Source organism: Stenella coeruleoalba (genome assembly GCF_951394435.1).
Source record: "Stenella coeruleoalba genome assembly, chromosome: Y".
Taxonomy (NCBI): domain Eukaryota; kingdom Metazoa; phylum Chordata; class Mammalia; order Artiodactyla; family Delphinidae; genus Stenella; species Stenella coeruleoalba.
Genome location: NC_137168.1, coordinates 3,772,603 through 3,785,538, shown reverse-complemented (window position 1 = coordinate 3,785,538; position 12,936 = coordinate 3,772,603).

The following is a 12,936-nucleotide window of genomic DNA, read 5'->3' as shown; positions in this document are numbered from 1 at the left end:
GTGCTCCGCAACGGGAGAGGCCACGGCAGTGAGAGGCCCGTGTACCGCAAAAAAAAAAAAAAAAAAAAGAGGGAGAGAATACACGAAACTAAGAAGAAAAGAGAAAAGAAGTACTACATCTTCTATATATTTTTTAACTTGAAGTACAATAGTGTTAGTTTCTCGTGTAGAGCAAAGTGATTCAGATATATATATATCAGATTATTTTCCATTATAGGTTATTACAAAAATGTTTTTTTAACTGATAAAATTCTTTATTTCACTTTAGAGTTTTTCCACTCACCCTGATTATTCTGTGTAAGGTGGAAACTAGAACTGTTTAAGAGATAAACACAAATCTAGTATATCAATAACTGGGTTTTTTCTTTTTGACTGTAGTATTGAATGTAATTTCCTTGTGCTATACAGTAAATCTTTGTTGTTTATCTATTTTATACATGGTGCTGGTATCTGTTAATCTCATACTCCTAATATATTCCTTTTCCACCCGCCCCGACCTTTCCTCTTTGGTAACCATAACTTTGTTTTTTGTGTCTATGAGATTGTTTCTGGTTTGTAAATAAATTCATTGGTATTATTTTTTAGAGTCCACATATAAGTGATATTATATGATATTTGTCTTTGTCAGACTTACTTCACTTAGCATGACAATCTCTATGTTTATCCATGTTGCTGCAAATGACATTATTTCATTCGTTTTAATGGCTGAGTAGTATTTCATTATATATAATATATATTATGTATTATATATCACATCTTCTTAAGCCAATTATCCGTTGATGGGCAATTGGGTTGTTTTCATGTCTTGGCTATTGTAAATAGTGCTGGTATGAACATAGGGGTGCATGTATCTTTTTTTTTTTTTTTTTTTTTGGTACGCAGGCCTGTTGGGGCCTCTCTCGTTGCGGAGCACAGGCTCCGGACGCGCAGGCTCAGTGGCCATGGCTCATGGGCCCAGCCGCTCCGCGGCATGTGGGATCTTCCTGGACCGGGGCACGAACCCGTGTCCCCTGCATCGGCAGGCGGACTCTCAACCAATGAGCCACCAGGGAAGCCCGCATGTATGTTTTTGAATTAGAGTTTTTATCTTTTCCAGATATATACCCAGGAGTGGATTGCTGAATTATATGGTAGCTTTCACTTTAGTTTTTTAAGTAACTTCCATACTGTCCTCCATAGTGCTGCACCAGTTTACTGTTACCACCAACAGTGTAGGAGGGTTCCCTTTTCTCCACACCCTCTCCAGCATTTGTTGTTTGTAGATTTTCTCAATGGTACCCATTCTAACCAGGGTAAGGTGATACCTCATTGTGGTTTTGATTTCTTTAATAATTTTCATTGTTGACAATTGTGTGGCCATCTGTATGACTTCTTCAGAGAAATGTCTGTTTAGGTTTTCTGCTCATGTTTTGATTGTGTTGGGGTTTTTTTTGATACTGAGTTGAATGAGCTATTTGTGTATTTTGGAAATTAATCCTTTGTTAATTGCATTGTTTGCAAATATTTTCTCCCATTCCATAGGTTGTCTTTTCATTTTGTTGATGATTTCCTTTGCAGTGCAAGTTTTTAAGTTTGATTAGGCTCCACTTGTTTGCTTTTGCATTTGTTTCTTTTGCCTTGGGAGACTGATCTCAGATAATATTGCTACAATTTATGTCCAAGAATATTTTGCCTTTGTTCTCTTCTAGGACTTTTATGGTGTTATGTATTATATTTAGTTCTCTAAAATACTTTGAGTTTATTTTTGTATGTAGTATGTTCTAACTTCATTGATTTACATGCAGCTGTCCAGATTTTTCAACACCACTTGCTGAAGAGACTGTCTTATCTCCATTGCATATATTCCCTCCTTGGTCAAGGATTAATTAACTATAGGTGTATGAGCTTATTTGTGGGCTCCCTATTCTGTTCCATTGATCTATATTTTTGTTTTTGTGCCAGTACCATGCCATTTTGATTAATGTAGCTTGGTAGTATTGTCTGAGGTCTGGGAGGGTTATGCCTCTAGCTTTATTCTTTTTCCTCAGGATTGCTTTGGCAATTCTGGATCTTTTGTGGTTCTATGTAAATTTTAGGATTACTTGTTCTAGTTCTGTGAAAAGAGTAATGGGTAATTTGATAGGGATCACATTAAGTCTGTAGGTTGCTTTGGGTAATGTGGCCATCTTAGCAATATTAGTTCTTCCAATCCAACACCATGGGATATCTTTCCATTTCTTTGAATCATCTTCAATTTCCCGTAACAATGTTTTACAGTTCTCAGTATCTAGGTCTTCAACCTCCTTGGTTATGTTTATTCTTAGGTATGTTTTTTAATGCAATTTGAAATGGGATTGCTTTTTTACTTTCTCTTTCTGATATTTCATTGTTAGTGTAAATAAATGCAACTTATTTCTGTATATTAATTTTTTACCCTGCTACATTGTTGAATTATTTTATTAGTTTTTGTGTGAGTCTTTAGGGTTTTCTATAAAGGTTATCATGCCACCTGCATGTAATGATAGTTTTATCTCTTTCCTTCCAATCTGGATTTTACTTATTTATTTTTATTTTATTTCTTTTCTTTTCTTTCTTTTTTTTTTTTCCTTGCCTGATTGCTGTGGCTAAGTCTTCCAATGCTATGTTGAACAGAAGTGGTAAGCGTGGGCATCCTGGTCTTCTTCCAGAATTCAGCAAGAAGGATGTCATTTCTCACTGTTGAGTATTATGTTGGCTCTGGATTTGTCATAAATGACTTTTATTGGATTGAGATATGGTCCCTGAATGGATGTTCAAATTTATCAAATGGTTTTTCTGCATCTATTGTGATGATCATGTGGCTTATTCTTTTCTTTTGTTGATGTGGTGTATTACACTAATTAATTTGCATATGTTAAGCCATCCTTGTGATCCTGGAATCAATCCAACTTGATCATGGTGCATAATCCTTTTTATTATTGTTGGATTCAGTTTGCTAATATTTTGTTGAGGCTTTTGCATCTATGTTTATCAAAGATACTGGCCTGTAATTTTCTCTTTTTGCAGCGTCTTTGTCTGGTATACCTATCAGGGTGATGGTGGTTTCATAGAGTGACTTTGGGAGTGTTTCTTTGTCTTCAGTCTTTTGGAATAGTCTGAGAAAGTTAGTTAGGACTTCTTTGTATGTTTGGTAGAATTCCCCAGTATAGCCATCCCATGCTGGACTTTGCAGGGAGTTTTTCCTTACACATTCTAGTTCACTTCTAGTGATTGATCTGTTCAAATGATCTGTTTAATCTTGAGTCAATTTTGGCAGGCTGTGTGTTTCTAGAAACTTGACCATTTCTTCTAGGTTGTCCAATTTGTTGGCATGTAATTGTTTGTAGTATTTTCTTTCTTTCTTTGTTTCTTTCCTTCCTTCCTTCCTTCCATCCTTCCTTCCTTCCTTCCTTCCTTCCTTCCTTCCTTCCTTCCTTTCTTCCTTTCTTTCTCTCTCTCTCTCTTTCTTTCTTTTTATATTTCTCTGGTATATGTTGTTTTATTTGTTATTTTATTTGGGTCCTCTCTCTTTTCTTCTTGGTGAGCCTGGCCAGAACTTTCACAAAAAAATGTTTTTATCCTTTCAAATATCAGCTCTTGTTTTAGTGACCTTTTCTAGTTTTATCTCTGTTTTATTTCCTCTCTGATATTTATTACTTCCTTCCTTCTGCTGACTGGGGGTTTTGTTTTTTCTTCTTTTTCTAATTCTTTTAGGTAACAGGTTAGGTTGTTTATTTGAGAGTTTTCTTCTTTGTTGAGGAAGTCCTGTGTTGCTATTCCCTCTTATAACTGTTTTGCTGTATCCCATAGATTTTCTAAGGTTGTGTTTTCATTATCATTTGTCTCAGAGTATTTTCTGATTTCCTCTTTGATTTAAGCATTGACCCACTGGTTTTTCAGTAGCATGTTGTTTAGTCTCTATGTAATCTTTTTTTTTTCTTTCTTGTTTTTCTTTCTATGGTTGATTTCTAGTTTCATAGCACTGTGGTCAGAAAAGATGCTTAAAATAATTTCTAACCTCTTTGTTGAGGCTTGTTTTGTGTCTTAGTATGTGATTAATCCTAGAGAATGTTCTATGCATGCTTGAAAAGAATGTGTATTCTTGTTTTGGATGTAGTGTCCTGTACATATCAATAAGTCCAGCTATGCTACTTTGTTATCTAGGATCTCTGTTACCTTATTAATTTTCCATCTAGAGGGTCTGTCTGTTGATATCAGTGGGGAGTTAAGTCTCCTACAATTATTGTATGCCTGTCCATTTCTCACTTTTTTTCTGTTAGCATTTTTTATATATTTAGGTGCTCCTATATTGGGTGCCTATATGTTAAGAAGTATCATATCCTCTTCTTGTATTTATACCATTGTTATCAAATAGTGTCCTTCTTTGTCTTTTATTATGACTTTGATTTAGAGTCTATTTTGTCTCACTTTCTTGTCACAACCATTTACATGCAATTTTTTTTCATCCCCTTACTTTCAATCTGTATCTTTCACCATAAAGTGAGTCTCTTGTAGGCAGCATGTTGTAAATTTTTTTTCTTTCCTTGTTTTTTTAAAAAAAATCTAATTTACCACTCTATGTCTTTTGATCAGAGCATTTAGTCCATTGATATTGGAAGTAATTATTGATAAATATATATTTATTACCATTTTAAACTTTTTTCCAGTTGATTTTGTAGCTCTTTGTTCCTTTCTGCTTCTGTTTTTCTTTTTTGTGGTTTAATGCTTTTCTTTTGTAATATTATTGAGTTCATTTCTTTTTTTTTTTTTTTGTGAATCTATTGTATGTTTTTTGATTTGAGGTTACCCTGGTTTTTAACTATGTTAACCCATAACTGTATCTTCTTGCTTTAGACTGATAGCCACATAAGCTCAAATACGTTCTAAAGGAGTACATTTTTTAACTCCCTTTCCCCACATTTTGCGATTTTGATGTCCTTGTCTACATCTTCATGTTTATTCTTTTGTTGTTAGTTGTAATTATAATCACATTGACAATTTTCTGTTTTTTTTTTTACTCTATGAACTGACTTATTTAAGTGATCAATCCTTTTGTAGTTTTGCCTTTCCTATTGTGTTATTCCCTTTTCTATAGATTCTTGCTTCTTTCTACTTACAGAAGACTTTTCAATATTTCTTTTAGGATAATTTTAGCATTGCTGTATTCTTTTGAGTTTTGCTTGTCTGGGAAATTCTTAGTTTCTCCTTCTATTCTAAATGATAATTTTGCTGTATAGAGTATCCTAGTTTAAGAGTTTTTTGCTTTCAGGACTTTGTATACATCATGTCACTCCCTTCTGGCCTGCAAATTTCCTGTTGAGAAATCAGCTGATAGCCTTGAGGGGGGTTCACTTGTAACTGACTCTTTGTTTTTCTCTTGCTGCTTTTAGGATCCTCTCTTTATCTTTAACTTTTGCCATTTTATTTATGGTGTGTCTTGGTGTGGGTCTGTTTAAGTTCATCTTATTTGGGACACTGTGCTTTTCATACCTGGATATCTTTCTTTCTTTAAGTTTGAGAAGTTTTCAGCCACAATTTCTTCAAGTACATTTTCAAGCCCCTTTTCATTTCCTTCTATACTAGAACCCCTATTATGTATAGGTTGTATGCTTTATATTATCCCATGTTATTGTATATTGCTTTCTTTCTTTTCTTTTCTTTTTTTTCACTTGTCTTTCTGTCTGATGTTCTGATTGGGTAATTCCCATTATTCTATCTTCAAGACCACTTATTTTTTCTTCTACATTATTTAGTCTGCTATTTATTACTTTTAGCTCAATTTTTATCTTGGCAGTTGAGTTGTCTACCCTTTATTGGTTCCACTTTATAATGTCTACTTTCTTGTTACAGTAATCTGCATTTCTATTGATAATCTTCCTTAATTACTTTAGCATTTTTATTATCTCCTTTTTCAACTCAGGGTCTAGTAGACTAGAGAGGTCTGTTTTACTGTTTTCTTTCTTTCAGGGGGTTTCTCTTGTTCTTTTAACTGTGAGCTGTTCCTCTCCTTTTCTATTTTACTTTATTTTCTCTGTCTCTATGAACTTAGGAGAAACAGTTATCTACCATAGTCTTGAAAGGCTGTTTTTATGTGGAAGTGTCCCTGTGTGAGTCTAATATTTTCAGTGCAATGGATGTTTTTGGTAAGTATACTTACCACATCTTTTCTCAGAGCGTGCTGGCAATTCTCCTTTTGCTAGGGGTGTGCTTAGTGTTGTGATGAACAGATCCTGAGCTAGATGTTGGACAGGGATTCCTCTTTGCTCCGTGGCTGTCACAGGACAGAGTTGGGTTCTGCTCCCCATTTGTTGGAGTAGAAGCCCTCAGACTGAGCTTCAAACTGGCAGGCAGAACTGGAGCACTACTGCCAGGAAAGGAGCCACTATATACCCCTCCGTAGGGGCTGTCTGCTGGGACTTGTGATTCTGTGGTTTTGCCTGCCATACACTGTACACCCCAACAAACTCCACTGCTGCTGCACCCACCCCCAGACCCACCCCCATTGTGGGAGCACTAGTACTTGGCTCCAGCATCAGCTCCAACTCTGTCACATGTGCACTCACAAAGTGCACTGCCACCAGAACTGTACCCTACTGGGCATGCATTTACAGCTGGGACTTGTGGTGACTGGCAGTGGCCTCTCTCTACCCTGATTGCTAGCAAGCCAGCACCCACACCCTCCTCATGAGCAGAATCTAGTCATCTCCAGCTCCCTGTCAGTCCCAGTGGACTTCCCAGTCCCAGTGGACCTTCCCAGACAGTGAAGGTGGTTCCCAGAGCAAGGGAACATTTACATTTCTTCTTTCACAGCTCCCTTCCAGGGGAACAGATTCTATCCTGATGCCTTTTTTTTTTTTTGTCATATGCAGTTGATGTATTTGTGGTGGGAGATGAGCTTCACATGTTTCTACTTTGTCATCTTGATCTCTGCTCCCTACCTCTCCTTTCTTTTTTGCATATGTCAATTTTATCTTTTCAAAAATTCAACTCACAGGGAGGGGGAAGGGTAAGCTGTGACAAAGGGAGAGAGTGGCATGGACATATGTAGACTACCAAATGTAAAATAGATAGCTAGTGGGAAGCAGCCACATAGCAGAGGGAAATGAGCTCGGTGTTTTGTGACCACCTAGAGGAGTGGGATAGGGAGGGTGGGAGGGAGACGCAAGAGGGAGGAGATATGGGGATATATATATACGTATAGCTGATTCACTTTGTTATAAAGCAGAAACTAACACACCATTGTAAAGTAATTATATTCCAATAAAGATGTTAAAAAATTTTTTTAATTCAACTCAATTTTTAATTGTTTCTAATCTCTGTTTTGTTCATTTTTACTCTAATCTTTATTATTTCTTTCCTTCTGCTAAGTTTGTGCTTTGTTTGTTCTCCCTTCTCTAGGACCTTGAGGTGTAAAATAAGGTTATTTATTTAAGATCTTTCTTTTTTAAAATGTAGGTCTTTATTTGTATAAACTTACCCTTTAGTACTACTTTTGCTGCATCCATAAGTTTTGGTAAGTTGTGTTTTTTAAAAATTTGTCTCAAGATGCTTTCTAATTTATTTTTTGATTTCTCTCTTGACCCAATGGTTAAGAGTGTTTGTATTTTCCCATGTGAATTAAAAACATTTTTCTTTTTGTCATTCTCATTTTCACTTTTTCAGCTTCATCCCATTGTGACTTTTTTTTTTTTTGCAGTACACGGGCCTCTCTCTGTTGTGGCCTCTTCCGTTGTGGAGCACAGGCTCCGGACGCACTGGCTCAGCGGCCATGGCTCACGGGCCCAGCCACTCGGCGGCACGTGGGATCTTCCCGGACCGGGGCACGAACCCGCGTCCCCTGCATCGGCAGGCGGACTCTCAATCACCGTGCCACCAGGGAAGCCCCCATTGTGACTTTTTATAAAGATTATTTTTTAATGGTCTTCAGTCTTCTGATATTTCTTAAGATTTGTGCTATGACCTAGCATGACCCATCCTGGAGAATGCTGTGTGTGTGCTTGAGAAGAATTAATATTCTTTTGTTCTTGTGTATGTCTATTGGTCTATTTGATCTATAGAGTTGTTCAAGCACACTGTTTCTTTATTGATTTTCTTTCCTGATGATCTATCCATTGTTGACAGTGTAGTACTATAGTTTCCTACTACTTGTGTGATGTTTTTCCCTTTATACTTGTCAAAGTTTGCCTTTTTTTTTTTTTTGTGGTACAAGGGCCTCACACTGTTGTGGCCTCTCCCGTTGTGGAGCACAGGCTCCGGATGCGCAGGCTCAGCGTCCATGGCTCACAGGCCCAGCCACTCTGCGGCATGTGGGATCTTCCCGGACCAGGGCACGAACCCACGTCCCCTGTATTGGCAGGTGGATTCTCAACCACTGCGCCACCAGGGAAGCACAAAAAGTTTGCTTTTTATATGCAGATGTTTTGTATTGAACTATACACATACTTGACCTGTACATATTTTGTCATATCTTGTTCAACCATCCATTTGATCATAGTTTTTGATTCTCCTTAGCTAGCTTTATTCCTAGGTATTTTATTCTTTTTGATGCAAAGGTAAATGGGATTATTTGTTTAATTTCTATTTTTGGTATTTCATTGTTAATGTATAGAAATGCAACAGATTTCTGTGTATTCATTTTGTATCCTGCTACTTTACCGAATTCATTGATGAACTCTGTTAGTTTTCTAGTAGCATCTTTAGGATTTTCCATGTATGGTATAAGGTCATCTGCAAATAATGACAGTTTTACTTCCTCTTTTCCAACTTAGATTCATTTTATTTCTTTTTCTTCTCTGAATGCCATGGCTAAGACTTCTAAAACTATGTTAAATAAAAGTTTTAAGTGGGGACCTCCTTGTCTTGTTCTTGATCTTAGTGGAAATATTTTAAGCTTTTCACCATCAAGTATGATGTTAGCTGTGGGTTTGTCATATATGGCCCTTATTATGTTGAGGTATGTTCCCTCTATGCCCACTTTCTGGAGGGTTTTTTTTTTTTTAAATCATAAACGGGCATTGAATTTTGTCAAAATCTTTTCTGCATCTATTGAGATGATCATATGGTTTTTATTCTTCACTTCAATATGTATCATGTTGATTGATTTGCAGATATTGAAAAATCCTTGCATAACTGGTATAAATCTCACTTGATCATGGTGTATGATCCTTTTAATGCATTATTGGATTTGGTTTGCTAGTATTTTGTTGAGGATTTTTGTTTCTTTGTTTATCATGGATATTGGCCTGTAATTTGTGTGTGTGTGTGTGTGTGTGTGTGTGTGATATCTTTGTCTGGTTTTGGTATCAGGGTGGTGGTGGCCACAAAGAATGAATTTGGAAGTGTTTCTTCCTCTGCAATTTTTGAAATAGTTTCAGAAGGATAGGTGTTAACTCTTCTCTAAGTTCTACTCCTCCATCTTGCCTGGAATGGAGGGGCTGCTTTTAGTTTGTATCCTTGCTGCTTCTTTCCTCAGCATATGTTGACTGTTATCCCCTTGATAGAGGGTGTGCCTGTGTGGCAGCCCATGTGTGCTCCTAGGATAGTGGGGGCAGTAATCAGAGCCTGCGCATGGTTTTCTCAGGGGCGGGTGCCTGTGAACTCCTGGGACAGCCAGAGCAGCAACCAGCACCTGCTCAAAGCCCATACACTCTCCCCAGATGGTGGGGGCAGCAACTGGCCCCCCTGGTCCTTGTTTTCCCGGTGGCAGTGGTGGCTCATGCACTCCCAGGAAAGCAGGGGCAGTGCTAGGCACCTACACTGCTCATGGGTCTTGTAGTTGTTCCCGCCCCTGAAGCTTGTGTAGGAGTTGTCCTGATGCCTAAGAGCATGTACAGGAAAGAAGCTCCTATGTTGATCCTACCCTTCTCTTCACATGTCCCCCAACAGTGGTACATTGCCTCTCTGGTGGGCCCAGGCTTCTTCCAAGTACACCATCATTTGCCACACTCTAGCCCCTTCAGGCTGTCTCTGTGCAGCTAACCCAGTCTTCTCCCTGGGTCTGACCTCCAAAGCCCAAGCTTCAGCATCCAGCCCCCACCCACACCAGAAGATGTGTGTCTTAGGCTGTGAAGTGCAGGATGGTGGTACCAACCATCTGTGCGGGTCACTTTCCACCTTGCCTTCTTCAAACGGGTTGCTGCACTCTCCTCCAAGGCCCCAGAGCTCCCCCTTCATCTAGGCTGATCTCCCCACAGTGAGGGGACTTTCCAGGGTTCAGGAACTTTTACTCCTTCATAGCTCCCTCTATGGGGTGCAGTCCCATCCCAATTCCTTTCTCTATCTTTTTTATTATTTTTTCTTTTGTCCTCCCCAGTTGTGTGGAAGTTTTCTTTCCCTTTCAGATGTCTGAGGTCTTCTGACAGCATTCAGTAAATGTTCTGTGCAAATCGCTCCACTTGTAGATACATTTTGATGTATTTGTGGGAGGAGTTGCACTCCATGTCCTACTCCTCTGACATCTTCATCCTTGTCTATCACCTCTACTTATTTTAACAAATTTTTGCAGAATTTAGTTTCATTGGTTGGACTTTACAATATCCACTTCAAGGGCAAGCCTCTTCATGATTTTAAATCAGTGATTCATACAGAATAAACTTCAAAAAATTCACTAATCTTCTTAACACAAGTTCATTTCATTGTACAAGTTATAAAGAATCCTGAAAACCACACTTTAGGAAATAAAAACCACTCAAAATACCCACAAGTCAGGGATAAAGACTTTATATTTTAGGATTCACTTTGCAATATTTGTTTTTTTGGGTATATATTTGCAATTATCTATGCAAATTTACTTGTGGGTCTTTTTTTTTTTTTTCAATTAATAGACTCTGGTAGAACACTTTTAGGTTCACAGCAAAACTGAGTAATAAATACAGAAAGTTTCCATAAGCTACCTCTGTCCTCTCTTCCCTCCCCATGAACACAAACAGCTTCTCCCACCATCAACCTCCCAGTGACAATATAATACACATGTTACAATCAATAAAACAATATTAACACCACATTATCAGTCAAATTCTAAACTTTACATTATGCTCACTCCTGGTGTTGTACATTCCAAACATTTTGACAAATGCAAATGACACCTATCAACCTTGATAATATCGTACAGTTTTACTGCCCCCAAAATGCCCTGTTCATCCCTGTCTCTTCCCCAAACCCTAGCCATCACCTTTTTTTTCACAATACCTTTGCCTTCTCCAGAATGTTATACACTTAGAATCAGAGAGTAGATTGCCTTTCAAGACTGGAAATATTCATTTAAGGTCTCTCCTTGTCTTTTCTTGGCTTAATATCTCTCTTTAGTACTGAATAATACTCCATTATCTGAATGTACCACGGTTTATTTATCCATGGATCCACTTAGAGGACGCCTTATTTCTTTCCAAATTTTGGAAATTATGAATAAAGCTGCCATAAATTTTCTGTGGACATAAATTGTTATCAGTTCCTTTGGATTAATATCAAAGAATGTGATTGCTGGATCATATGGTAACAGCATGTTTAGTTTTGTAAGAAACAAGGCTTCCAAATTCAGTGTTGCATTTTGCATTTCCATTGGCAATGAATAAGAGTTGTTGTTGCTCCACATCCTTGTCAGCATTTAGTGTTGTTAGTATTTTGTATTTCACATATTCTAATAAGTGTGTAGTGGTATCTCAGTGATATTTTTATTTGCATTTCACTAATGGTATATAATGTAATCTTTTTTTTCAATTTTATTGAGATAGAATTGATATACAGCACAGTACAAGTTTGAGGTCTACAGCATAATGACTCAGTATACATAGATTGTGAAATAATTACCACAATAAGTTTACTTACCATCCATTACATCACATAGTTACAATTTTTATTTCCTGGTGATGAAAACATAGGATTTACTCTCTTGGCAATGTTCAAATGCACCATAAAGCAGTATTAACTATAGTTATTATGTTGTTCATTATATCTCCAGCACTTATTTATCTCATACCTAGACGTTTTTATCTTTTAACTACCTATGTCCAACTCTCCCACCACCAACTTCTAGTAACCAAAAATCTGATTTTTTCTTAGGAACCTGTTTTTTTTTTTTTTATGATTCTACACCTAAGTGAGTTTATGCAGAATTTGCCTTTCCTTGTGTGATTTCTTTCAATTATCATAATGCCCACATGATCAGTTCATGTTGTGACAAAAACAGGACTACCTTCTTTTTCATGGTTGAATATTATTCCGTGGTGTGTATACACCACACCATCTTTATTCACTCATTTTTCATCCCAAACAACTGAATTGTTTTCATGTCTTGGACATTGTTAAGAATGTTGTAATAAACATGAAAGGAGTAGGCATCTTTTCAACAAAAGATTTTGTTTTCTTTGAGTATATACCCAGAAGTGAAATTGCTGGATTATATGGCCGTTCTATTTTTAATTTTTTGAGAGACCTCCCTAATATTTCCATAATGGCTGCACCAATTTATATTCCCACTGCAGTGCACAAAAGTTCCTTTTTCTCCACCTCCTTGCCAGCACATTTTATCTCTTGATTTTTGATGATAGCCTTGATAACAAGTGTGAAGTATATCTCATTGTGGTTTTGATTTGTATTTCCTTAATGATTAGTTATGAGCAACTTTTCATATACCTTTTGGCCATTTAAATATCTTTTTGGAAAATTTTCTATTCAGGTTTTTTCCCCATTTTAAAATAGCATTACTACTTTTTGCTATTAAGTTGTAAGAGTTCTTAATATTTTGAATATTAATCCCTATCAGATATAGGATTTGCAAAAATTTTCTCCCTTTCCATATATTGCGTTTTCATATTGTATATAGTTTCCTTTTCTGTGCTGAAGATTTTTTTCATGTGATGTAACCCTACTTGTTTTTTATTTTGTTGCTTCTCATTTTGATATATCAAAAAAATCATTGCTTAGACATGTCAAGGAAATTTT